The sequence below is a fragment of the Oncorhynchus masou genome, chromosome 14 (assembly GCF_036934945.1).
Source record: "Oncorhynchus masou masou isolate Uvic2021 chromosome 14, UVic_Omas_1.1, whole genome shotgun sequence".
Lineage (NCBI taxonomy): Eukaryota > Metazoa > Chordata > Actinopteri > Salmoniformes > Salmonidae > Oncorhynchus > Oncorhynchus masou.
In genome coordinates this window covers 2253955-2268021 of record NC_088225.1, presented here as the reverse complement: position 1 = coordinate 2268021, position 14067 = coordinate 2253955, and positions in this window count along the sequence as shown.

Below are 14067 nucleotides of genomic sequence, written 5' to 3'. Positions count from 1 at the left end.
GGGGGGAGTAGTTCCCGGAAGGAGATCAATACTACAGTCATACGACCGGTGTGGAGGGAGAGAAGTGGCCTTGGACGACTGAACACCGTGCGCAGATCGTGATACTCCTCCGGCACCTGTCAAATCGCCAGGCTCCTCCTGTGAAGAAGAGACAGAGGAAACAGGAGGGATAGCAGACATTAAACAGGTTACATGACAAGAAACATTCCAGGATAGGATAGTATTACTAGACCAATTAATAGAAGGGTTAAGCAATTTTGGGATGACCAAAACAACAGGTGTAAAAGGTGAACGAAAAATTAAAAAAGTTAAATGGTTTCGCTATGATTACCAGAGACAGTGAGGGTTAAAAAGCGTCTCACGCTGAATCTTGGGGAGAGAACTACCATCTAAAGCTGTAACAAGGCCTGCTCCCCTAACTGTCTGAGAGGAATGTCATGTTCCCGAGCCCAGGTCTCGCAACCCCTGCTTTTTGACCTGGAATATTCATGTTGGCAGTCAATATCCATAAAACAGCCCTCCGCCCCAGAGTCTATCAAGGCACTGCAGGAAGCAGATGAACCGGGCCACCGGAGATGGACCGGAAAGGTAGTGCGTGATCCAGAAAGAGGCCTGAGTAGTTGCGCTCACCAGTAGCCCTCCTCTTACTGATGAGCTCTGGCTTTTACTGGACATGAGGTGACAAAATGACCAGTGGAGCCGCAGTAGAGACAGAGGCGGTGGTGATTCTCCGTTCCCTCTCCTTGGCCAAATGTAATTAATACCCCCAGCTGCATAGGCTCAGCATCCGAGCCGGCGGAGGAGGGTGGCAGTGATGCGGCAGGTGGCAGTGATGTGGAGAGGGGAGCAACGGAGAACGTGAGCTCCTTTCCACGAGCTCGGCGTTTTGAAGATCAAACCGTCGCTCTATGCGAATAGCGAGAGCTATTAAGGAGTCCAGACTGGAAGGAACCTCCCGGGAGAGGATCTCATCCTTAACCTCGACGAGGAGACTTCCTCCAGTGCGAGCGAGCAGTGCTGGGCTTCCGTCTCCAGTCACTAGAGGCAAAAAGAGTGCGAACTACCAATCAGAATAATCCGTTAGCGATTCCCCTGACATAGGGAAGACAGGGCCCTGGAAGCCTCCTCGCCAAAACAGAACGGTCAAAAACCCGTATCATCTCCTCCTTAAAGTCCTGATACTGGTTAATACACTCAGCCCTCGCCTCCCAGACTGCCGTGCCCCACCAAGGAGAGAAATGAATTGCGGGCTGCGTCCTGGAGTAAGTGTTGGGCTGGGAGAGAACACCACATCACACTGAGTGAGGAATGAGCGGCACTCAGTGGGCTCCCAGAGTGACACGGCGGGTTGTTGATCCTGGGTTTTGGAGACTCGGAAACCCTGGAAGTGGGCGGTGGATCGAGGTGGAGCTGGTGAACCCGTCTTGTGAGGTCGGAATGGAGGCCAGGGTCTCAACGGCATGTTGAGCAGCAGACAATTCCTCCTCGTGTTTCTGCCTAGCATCGTCCCTGGATCTCGACGTGCAGAGTGAAAAGGCTGTATAGGTCCATTCTTGGTCTGATTCTTCTGTTATGAACTTGAGTCATTTTTAACAGAAAACAGAGTTCTTTAATGAAAAAACAGGAATGGCATAAATCCTCTTACGTTGTCAGCGGAACACTTTAGACACATAGTCAGGTTGCACCTGCCAGGGACTCCGACAGGACAGGACAAGGTGGAAGCAAACGAGACGACAGCTTGCTTCTGGCATAAAAAACACAAACAAGAATCAGACACTGAAAGTAGCAGGAACAGAGAAAGAAATAGAGACCTAATCAGAGGGGGAAGAGAGAACAGGTGTGAAAGAGTGAATGAGCTAGTTAGAGGAGATGCCAAGCAAAACAGCTGAAAAATCAAACAAGTGCTTTCTGGTCACTAAGAAGCTCAACTCTTTGGTTCTGAAGCATAGGTTACAAGAATTTGGTGCAAGGCCGATGTTAGTGAGCAGATCGAATAAGCAAAGGTATAAATATAAAATACAAATGGTAGGCTATATCTCGCCTGATAAAATATGTATGCGTTTTGTGTATATTTTCCCAATTCAGTTTCACACTCGAGACCCCCCAAAACCTTCTCACCACGCTACTGTACCTCAACCGACCTGTGTTGATGGACGGTTTGCTGGTCCAATCAGAGGGCCGAGTGTATGTTTCGCTAGCCAATCTGTCTTTTTTTCAAGTGCGATACGGTCTCCGGCTGCATGAAGAGTAGCCTAATCCACGGAGACTCTGTGCCACAAAATGTGTGACAAAATATTACAAAACCTGGCCAGATAATTTCAAGCCATCAGTCTCAAGTCTAAATTGAGTCTTGAGTCGTGAGGCTCCAAGTCTGAAGTCATGTCTCAAGTTGAGTCTCAAATCATGACATTTGTGACTGGAGTCAAACTATTCCAAGTCATGTGACTTGAGTCCACACCTCTGGGAATTACACATCACTTTTCAAGCCAATATAATATGATTTGCAGGTCTGATGTGGCCTGTAAACCAGGAGATTCCTAACACCACTGTGTTTTTATTTGTTATGTTTTTTAAAATGTAACCTTTAACTAGGCAAGTCAGTTTAGAACAAATTGTTATTTACAATGGCAGCCTGTGTTAAGGTATAACTAGACCCTCAAAGAAAGGCCTTACAATATATGTAATGTATTGTCATGAATAATAAAATGTTAAAGGCTAATAAGGCTGATGGAACCATTCATAGAGGGTTCTAGAAAGAACCCTTGAAGGATAAAAGGGTTCTCGGTAGAACCCTTCAGACGGTTTTAGGGAGAACCTTTAGATTATAAAATGGTTCTTGGTAGAACCCTTCATAGAGGGTTCTAGGTAGAACCATATATATGTTTTTTTTAAGAAGAAGAACCCTATGTGGTGGGTTCTCGATAGAAACTTCTGGAAAGTGTTCTACCCAGCACTAAAAAGGGTTCCCCAATATGGACAAACAGAATTACACTGTATGGTTATACTTAGCACCTTTTTCAAAGAGTGTAGAGCTGCATGTCTCCATCCCCCTGGGGTGATACCAAACCACCACACAAGATGGCAACTGTTGAAATAATGTATATATATATATAATGTCAAGGCCTATAAGGCATTGAATTTAGTGCAAATCAGCAGCAAGCAGATCTAAATCCAGAATACAGTACAAGGTACAAATTATGGTATTGTTTCCATGTTCCTTAATACTAAAATAACAATTCTTTGTTGTTATTAATAACTAATGGTGGACTGGAAACTTACAAAGGAGTCACAGGACAATACACTTCAGACAAACGTTGCAACAGCAACTAGGAATTCCAAGTGTAAAACTGTCTTAAAAACTTCACAAATGAACAAAGAGTTGCAGACAACCTCTGCTGAGAAGAGATGGCAATATGCATGTGTTTACAAAGTCAGATGCCCTTGTCCATATCACCAACAAGCACACCAAGACAGCCGTGAAGAGGGCACGACAAAACCAATTCACCCTCAGGAGACTGAAAAGATTTGGCATGGGTCCTCAGATCCTCAAAAGGTTCTACAGATGCACCATCGAGAGCATCTTGACGGGTTGCATCACTGCCTGGTATGGCAACTGCTGGGACTCCAACCGCAAGGCACTACAGAGGGTAGTGCGTACTGCTCAGTACATCACTGGGGCCAAGCTTCCTGCTATCTAGGACCTCTATACCAGGCGGTGTCAGAGGAAAGCCCTAAAAATGGTCAAAGACTCCAGCCACCCTAGTCATAGACTGTTCTCTCTGCTACCACACGACAAGCGGTACCGGAGTGCTAAGTCTACGTCCAAGATGCTTCTAAACAGCTTCTACCCCCAAGACATAAGACCGACACAGACTATTTGCATTGTCCCCCCCCCCCCCCTTGTACAGAGCTGCTACTATCTGTTAATATCTATGCATAGTCACTTTAATAACTCTACCTACATATTACCTCAATTACCTTGACTAACCAGTGCCCCCACACATTGACTCTGTACCGGTTCCCCCTCTTTATAGCCTTGCTATTGATATTTTATTGCTGCTCTTCAATTATTTGTTACTTTTATTATTTTTATATTTGTTACTCTTATATTATTTTTCTTAAAACTGCATTGTTGTTTAAAAGTTTGTAAGTATGTGACAAATACAATTTTATTTTATTTGTTTCAAAACATTGTTCACCAGTTAGCCCTCCTCTTCAGGGTTCCCGCAAACATAAATATGGTTTCAACGAAATACCCTAAGAGAGAAACTATTTCCGGTTGTAATACACTACACCTGGCCAAAACAACTGGGTTAATGAAAACAATGACACAGAAAAGGTAATAAGCATTAGGCCTCTGAAACTGTAATAATGTAATTGAAATGAGAAGGATTTCATTCTCAGACACATCTGTTTGATATAGTTTATTGTGCAACTAGTGTCTTCAAGGGCAAAACAAAACGGAATAATCTTTTGACAATTTTGAACATGTCTTCCATGGCAGTTCTGACTGCTGTAATTCATATGGATTTGAAATCAAACGTGTGACTACATAAACTCCCCCTGAAAATGTTGCGCTAAACTAGTATACCTTTCACAACCACATGCACATTTATATAAACTGACACACATCCTTAGTCCACTTCTCTCTGCCTTGAATGCAATGTGTGCTGAACCAAAAACCAAAGGCTTCCTCTTCCTCCCGCTTCATGGCGTTTAATTGCTACCATTACCCATCTACAACCTATAAACTTTACCCCCTCCTCTTACACCCCCCCAACGCCCCCGCCTCCCTGTCTCCCTTTCCCAGAAGCCACCAGCCACCACATAGAAGTGAAACACTAGATGGTTTCTTCAGGGCAACGGCAACAGACGTAACACAACATATCCAATGTGTGTGTGTGATGTGACTGATGGTGGTTTGGGCAGACAGTGGTATTCAGAGTGTACAGGTGTGTGTACGTGTGTGTGCGCGCGTGTGTGTGCAGACTTCAGATCACGTCATACAGACGGGTGGTTTTTCTTTTAGACAAAAACAACTGGAAAGAGGAGTGGTAGAACTTCTGTCTGCTAGAAACTCTTAGACAGAGGAATCACACTTGCTACACCCTGAAAAGGGCATATTATCTGACTTAGTAAAGATGTAAGATTGAATGTCTCACATATGATAGAGGTACGACAGGGCTATGGCGGTAGTGTACTAACAATGTAACAAGTTTAGTGTTAGAATAAATGGGAAAATGGTGTCACAGCTACGGCACATTCAGAAAGCATTTATACCCCTTGACTTATTCAAATGTTGTTGTGCTACAGCCTGAATTCAAAATGGATTAAATCCATTTTTTTACACACATTAACCCGTAATAACAAAGTGAAAATGTGTTTTTAGACATTTTTTGCAAACGTATTGAAAATGAAATACAGAAATGTCTTAAGTATTCACACCCCTTTTGCTAAGACACTCTAAATTGAGCTCAGGTCCATTCAATTTCCTTTGCTCATCCTCGATCACCTGCGGCCAATTCAAATTGTTTGGACATGATTTAGAAAGAAACACACCTGTCTATATAAGGTCCCACAGTTGACAGTGCATTTCAATCAATCATTCAATCAAATGCATTTATAGACCTCATTTCACAACAGCAGTTGTCACCAAGTGCTTATACAGAAACCAAGTCTAAAAACCCAGAGAGCAAGCAATGCAGATCTGGAGGCACAGTGGCTAGGAAAAAGTCCCCTAGAATGGCTGGAACCTAGGAAGAAATCTATAGAGGAACCAGGCTCTAAGGGGTGGCCAGCCCTCTTCTGGCTGTCCCGAGTGGAGATTATAAGAGTAAATGTCCAAAGGCCTCCCGAGTGGCGCAGCGGGTGTTATTACAGACCCGGGTTCATTCCCGGGCTGGGCCACAACCGGCCGTATCCAGGAGTCCGGTAGGACAGCGTAGTCCGGATTAGGGGAGGGTTTAGCCGGGTTTAGCTTTACTTAGCTTATTGCGCTCTAGCGACTCCTTGTGGTGGGCCAGGTGCCTGCAGGCTGGCCCCAGTCGCCAGTTGAACAGTGCTTCCTCTGACACGTTGGTGCGTCTGACTCCCGGGTTAAGCTGGCAGGTGTTAAGGAGTAGGTCATGTTTTGGGGGATGCCTGACTTCACCTCCCCCGAGCCCATTGGGGAGTTGCAGAGATGCAACAAGATTGAAATTGCGGAGGAAAGGGAGGGGGGGGGAATACAAACACAAAAAAGCTGTACAGTACCATTCAAAAGTTTGGACGCACCTACTCATTCAAGGTTTTTTTGTGTTTTTTTGTACTATTTTCTACATTGTAGAATAACAGTGAAGACATCAAAACTATGACATAACACATATGGAATCATGTATTAAACAAAAAGTGTTAAATCAAAATATATTTTATATTTGAGACTCTTCAAAGTTGCCACCCTTTGCTTTGATAACAGATTTTAGCAATCTTTGCATTCTCTCAACCAGCTTTATGAGGTAGTCACCTGAAATGCATTTCAATTAACAGGTATGCCTTGTTAAAAGTTCATTTGTGAAATGCAATTCCTTCTTAATGCATTTGAGCCAATCAGTTGTGTTCTGACAAGGTAGGGGTGGTATACAGAAGTCCATATTATGGCACGAACAGCTAATATAAGCATAGAGAAATGACAGTCCATCATTACTTTAAGACATGAAGGTCAGTCAATGCAGAAAATGTCAAGAACTTTGAAAGTTTCTTCAAGTGCAATTTCAAAAACCATGAAGCTGTAAGGACAAACACTGTAAACGGATGCAGGTACAGTGAGTGAACATTTAATGAAACACGGATATGAGACAGAACATGGACAGTGTCTGGACAGGGGAAACATAAACCGCAATGTATTTGTGAGACGAAGAGTAGGTGAACGGATTATCTCTGCATGTGTGATTCCCACCGTGAAGCATGGAGGAGGAGGTGTGATGGTGTGGGGGTGCTTTGCTGGTGACACTGCCAGTGATTTATTTAGAAGTCAAGCCATACTTAACCAGCATGGCTATCACAGCTTTCTGCAGCGATACACCATCCAATCTGATTTGCTCTTAGTGGGACTATCATTTGTTTTTCAACAGGACATGACCCAACACACCTCCAGGGTGTGTAAGGGCTATTTGACCAAGAAGGAGAGTGATGGAGTGCTGCATCAGATGATCTGGCCTCCACAATCACCCGACCTCAACCCAATTGAAATGGTTTGGGATGAGTTGGACCGCAGAGTGAAAGAAAAGCAGCCAGAAAGTGCTCAGCATATGTGGGAACTCCTTCAAGGAGCTGGAACGTCAAAAGTGTGCAAAGGGTGGCTATTTTGAAGATTCTAAAATATATTTGGATTTGTTTAGTTCATAGTTTTGATGCCTTCACTGTTATTGTACGATGTGGAAAATAGTAAAAATAAAGAAAAACCCTTGAATGAGTAGGTGTGTCCAAACTTTTGATCAGTACTGTATATACACTGTATATGTAAGAATAAAAAGTACATGGTCATTAAGCCCAGAATGTTCAAACATTCACAGAATACCAGCAGGGTCAAATAATAATCTCAGTGGTTGTAGAAGGTGCAAGACGTCAGCACTTCGGGAGTTAATGTCAGTTGGCTTTTCATAGCAGAGCATTCAGAGGTTGAGACAGCAGGTGTGTGGTGGGGGGATCTGGTGAACAGGTCAGGGTTCCATGGCTGCAGACAGAACCACAGAAACTAGGTCAGCAGCACAACCAGGTGGACTAGTTACAGTCAGGAGTTGTCAGGCCAGGTAGTCCTGAGGCATGGTCCTAGGATTCAGGTCCACCGGGAGGGGGGAGAGAGAGAGAGAGAGAGAGAGAGAGAGAGAGAGAGAGAGAGAGAGAGATGGGAGCATATCTAAGATCACTCAGGACACCAGATAAGACAGAAGAATTACACAAGATATAAAAGACTGACCCTAGCCCTCTGGCACATAGACTATTGCAGCATACTGTAGATACTAGAGACTTAGACGGGGGGGTGTAGAACGTTACCCCCAGACAGGGACAACCAGGCAGGATATAACCCCACACACTTTGGCAAAGCACAGCCCCCACACCACTACAGTGTGATATCAACAGGCCACTAACTTACTACCCTGAGACAAGGCCAAGTATAGCCCACAAAGATCTCCCCACAGCAGAAACATGAGGACTGGAAGGATGGAAGAGCGCGAACAAGCCAGGGGCTCCCCGTAATAGTGTCAGAGGCAGAGAATCCCAGTGGAGACAGGGGAACAGGCTAGTCCGAGACTTCAATGGTGTTTTGTCACTTCAGTGCCAGACTATACTCAATCATAGGACCTACTGAAGAAATTAGTCTTCAGTAAAGACTTAAAGTTGAGACCGAGTCTGCGTCTCTCACATGGGTAGGCAGACCATTCCATTAAAATGTAGCTCTATAGGAGAAAGCTCTGCCTTCAGCTGTTTTCTTAGAAATTCTAGGAACAATAAGGAGGCCTGGGTCTTGTGACCTTACGAACATGTATGCATGGACAGCAGAACCAAATCGGCAAGATGGGTATAAGCAAGTCTATGTAATGCTTTGAAGGTTAGCAGTAAAACCTTGAAATCAACCCTAGCCTTAACAGGAAGCCAGTGTATGGAGGCTAGCACGTAATATGATCCAATTTTGGGGTTCTAGTCAAGATTCTAGCAGCCGTATTTAGCACTAGCTGGAGTTTGTTTAGTGGTTTATCCAAGTAGCCGGATAGTAGAGCATTGCAGTAGTTTAGTCTTGAAGCGATAAAAGCATGGATTAGCTTTTCTGCTTCAAATTTTGCCCAAAAGAATCTGATTTTTGTAATGTTACGAAGATGAAATAAAGGCTGCCTATTTTTAGGTTTCATATCGCGGGTAATGGAGTCGTCAATGTCAGAAACTATAACCATGAAGTCCAAGACACTTTCCGTAGATCTCCGAGATAGAATTGTGATGAGGCATACAGTATATCTGGGGAAGGGTATACAACTATTTCTAGCGCGTTGAATGTTTTCAAAAGCACAATGGTCTCCATCATTGAAACTTTTTTTAAATATGGAATTGCCCAGACTCTGCCTAGAGTTGGCTGTCCGACAAAATTGAGCAACCGGGCAAGAAGGACCTTGGTCAGGGAGGTGACTAAGAACCCAATTACCAATTACCACTGACAGAACTACGGAGTTCCTTGGCTGAGATGGGAGAATCAGCCAGAGGGACAGCAGTCTCTACAGAACTTCACCAATCTGGGCTTTATGGGAGAGTAGCCAGACGGACGCCACTCCTGAGAGAAAAGGCCAGCCTGCTTGGAATTTGCATAAAGGCATGTGAAAGACTTTTATATTATGTGGTCTGATGAGACAGATATGTAACTCTTTGGCCTGAATGCAAAGTGTAATGACTGGAGAAAACATGCGTCTAACACCATCCCTACCGTGAAGCATGGTGGTGTCAGCATCATGATATGAGGATACTTTTCAGCGGCAGAGACTGGAAGACTGGTAAGGCTAGAATGGAGCCAAATACAGGCAAATCCTTCATAAGAACCTGCTTCAGAGTGCAAACGACCTTAGACTGGGGAGAAGATTTACATTCCAACAGGACAATGACCCTAAGAATACAGCCAAAGCAACACTGGAATGGCTTCAGATTGGCCCAGCCAAAGCCCAGACTTGAATCCTGTTTAAAATATGTTGAAAGACTTGAAGATTGCTGTCCACCACCACTCCCCATCTAACTTAACAGAGCTTGAGAAAGTCTGCAAGGAAGAATGGGAGAAAATCCCCAAATCCAGATGTGCAAAGCTGATACAGACATACCCAAGACGATTCAAAGCTTTAATCTCCGCCAACGGTGCTTCTACAAAGTATTGACTCAGGGGTGTGAATACTTATGTAAATGAGATATTTCTGTATTTCAATTTAAATAAATTAGCTAAATAAATGTAAACAAGTGTGTGTCGATGTGTGTCGATGGGTAAGAAAAACATATATCTAAGCTATTTTGAATTCAGGCACTAACACGACAAAAACTATTTAATCCATTTGAAATTCAGGCTGTAACACAACCAAATGTGGAATAAGTCAACAGGTCTGAATGCTTTCTGAAGGCACTATACCTATATTTCAGCAAATAATACCAATACAGGTTGACTTCCAAATTCTGAATTCAGTTTGTGTTGATTACCTGTAATTCACAATCAAGTATCTGTCCTGACATATTTTGGAAAAGTACTGATAAGCAGTTTCCTGCAAGATACAACATAGCAAGAAACTGTAATGAAACATGTTGCAATAAAATACACATGATGATGTATTATGAGATATATTTTCCTCATCGTATGATGCAATTGTCACGTTCTGATCTTAGTTCCTTGTTTATGTCTTTGTGTTAGGTTGGTCAGAGCGTGAGTTGGGGTGGGTAGTCTAGGTTCTTTTTTCTATGTTGTTATATTTCTATGTGTTTCCCCTAGTATGGTTCTCAATCAGAGGCAGGTGTCGTTCGTTGTCTCTGATTGAGAATCATACTTAGGTAGCCTGTTTTCCCCATTTTGGTTGTGGGTGTTTCATTTCTGTTGTGTCTGTTCACCTGGCAGAACTGTTTCGTTTTTTTCTTCGTTGTTATTTTGTGTAGTGTTCAGTTTTTCTATTAAAATATGACGAACACTTACCGCGCTGCATTCTGGTCCTCCTCTCCTTCTACCAACGAGAATCGTTACAGTAATATAGTCACGCCATCACGTCCTGAGTTCTAATGCACTTCACAAAGGTTAGTTCATCTCAAAGAAGCAGTTAATACAAGGAAACAATTTTTCCAGTGAAACACAACAAAGACATTACACTCTAAATAAATATGTGGGTTGTTTGGAAAACCCAACTGCTGGGTTGCAGGCATTTGGTCACTTATTTTGGTTGTTGAGCTATAACCCAGCAGGTCACATCAGAAGATTGGAGACTTTGCTTATTAGGGCGTAGACACCAGTAAGAGTAAACATCATCCCTGTTAAATCTGTTCTGTTGTATTGTAAGCGCATGCAAAGGTTGAACAATAACCAGGTTTCCACCCAACCTTTTTTTTGCAACAGGCCTGATGGGAACAGAAAATGTGTGGGTGAACTTTCCAAATGTCAACAAAAACAAAATATGTTGGACAAGGTGGGATGTTTTTGTCTTCTGGTGACATGATGATCGATGCTTGGCTGCCGTTTGACAAATTTAAAAATAATCTCACTCGTTTGTCCATAGTAATCTCATTGTTCGGCCAGGGATGGGTAACTTCGATGGGGTCGGGGGCCCCAAAATGTTTTACTCATCATGAGGGGCCGCAGTAGCTTGTGGGTCTGCGTACTCAAATCCATAGACGCACACACTGAGATCAAAATAAAATGAAATTGTGTGTGAAATTGGTCCACCAGTTCCCCGTCCCTGATTGTAGGCTATACCCACAATGTCAAATATTTTCCCACAGCTGGGTTACCAAATAACCCACATTTAAGATGTTTTTAACACAGCATTTTTTTCTAGTGTATTGAGAATTTTCATTTTGTATGTGTCTTCAATAAACATCTGTTTTTTATTGTCTACAACTGTTGTAATTACAGTTCTTCTAAATCAATTGCCTCTTGGTCTTTTGATTAGCAATGAGGAATTAATCAAGCTTGATGATGCCAGGATGTTATATTCTGATCAACAGAGTCGACCTCTCAGAGACTGGTTTACTTGTGCATAGTCTTTACTATCTCTAAGATTTCTCTCTCTTACTCTTTCTTTATTTCTGTCTCTCTTCCTCACACAAAGTACATGCGTACACATGCATACAATACATTCACACATTTACCCACACATAAGCACACAGGCATATGAAAGTACACACTATTCCAAGTACACACGCACACACACACACACACATACAAACACACACATTGGGCTGTGTAGTGGCCCCGGATAGCAATGCTTAACCTGGGCCAGCCTATTGTAGACCAGGATTGATCTGAGTGGGCAAGGCCTGACAGGGAGTCTGTCAACACCACGCACAATCAATACAACTCATCAATCCTACATGTGTGTGTGTGTGGGGGGAGGGAGGGGGGGGTGCATCATTAATCTCCTCTCCTCTTTCCCTGTCTTTCTCCCTATGTTTCCCTGCTCCTATCTGCCCTGTTTGTTAGAGCGTTGTACCTTTTTTAACATAACCTGGGTCCCACACATAGAGTTCACAGAGAGAGTTCTACAGAGGGGCAACATAAACAGACAGGATTGTATGAAATGAGAAGAAGTGGAGTGGGATGGTAAAGAGAGAGAGAGAGAGAGAGAGACAGACAGACAGACAGACAGACAGACAGACAGACAGACAGAGAGACATAGAGAAGGAGGGATGACAAGCCTTTGAAATAGAACCGATTCCCACCCTTCTCCATCTGGCTGTTGTAAAAAGGAAGACCCACAGTGGGATAGAAACATGCAAATGGGGGAGAGTGATTTGAGGGGGAGGAGAGGGGGGAGGAGAGGAGGTACAGAGGAGCATGAAGTCCAAAACAATGTGATTGAAAACTGAAATGGCGGAACTTTATGAACATGGAACAATGTCCCTCATTCTTTCCCCTGGAACCATAAACAGACAGACGAGGGAAGACACAAACAAGCACAGACACGCACACACACACACACACACACACACACACACACACACACACACACACACACACACACACACACACACACACACACACACACACACACACACACACACACACACACACACACACACACGCACACACACACGCACAAATGCACGCACTCACACATACACACACTCAAACATTTGAAGACACCACCGTCCCGTCTCCCATGGCTGGTAGCTTTGGACATGAAAGGGCTTGGGTGGCTGGGAAGGGCTTGGGGGTGGCGTGTGTGTGTGTGTCTTTTTGTTTAGTTATGCGCCCAGGTTGGGGTGGGGCTAGTGGGGGTGAGGGGATCACAGAAAGGGTCCGGAACAAGATTTATATGCTGCTGTCATAAAACTCTGACCCCAAAGCTGTAAATCTGTCAATGGAGTCTAGCCAGCTCAACAGGATGCACAGAGGAAGAGACGGAGAGAAGGACAGAAAGAAAAGGGGGAGGAAAAGAGAGAGAAAGAGATAGGAGGGGGACAAAGATTGAGAGAAGGAGGGATTGAAAGGGAGAGAGAGCAAGACAGAGATTAAGAGAGAGAGAGAGAGAGAGAGAGAGAGAGAGAGAGAGAGAGAGAGAGAGAGAGAAAGAAAGAAAGAGAGTCGAAGCTGCTGCGCCCAGGTTTGGAGCATTTCAAAGGGGTCAGGCTCCTTCGGAGGAGGCAGTTTACAGTCCAGCCACTGATCCGATACAGCTGGAACACCCCATACGGCTTGAAACAACCCCCCCACCCCCAATCCACAGTCCCTATCCCCCCATAAACACTCCCTGGTCAATACTCAGGCCCCTCTCCACAGTCCAAATCCAGGCTCCTCCCTCCTATCTTCCCCCATTCACATTCCTTACCCACCCCCACCCATTCCCGTTTATAACCAGGTCTCCCTCGCATTTCCCCCCTATCCACATTACCTACCCAGGTCCCACTCTTCTCCCATCTCCACCCCATCCATAATTCCTACCCAGGCCCCCCTCTCATGCCCTGCGGTAGGAGGTGGACAATGGTGTCCAAAATGAGCACACATACCCTCTGGGTCTCAGTATAGCCAGGCACGTCTGGTTATGTATGGTGAGCATTTGTTTTCACCACACCAGGGCCCGAAGGGCAACTCCGCTGATATTATGGATGGAGAGAGCCAGTTCATTTCAATTACAGTCAGTTAAGAAAATGAATTCAAATGTGATTCATGTACCGATTTCTTCTTCTGAACATTTTGTAATGATTCATTAACTCCTAATAACCCTGCCTCCTACTATCTAATCATTCGAAAATGAGACAAATATAATGGATAGGGTAACATACAAATACGTTTTAGTCCCTACTGCAACCCGGGTGGCATTACATCAAAGTCAAATACACCGTGATCCTGCTCCTAGGCCTAGCTCT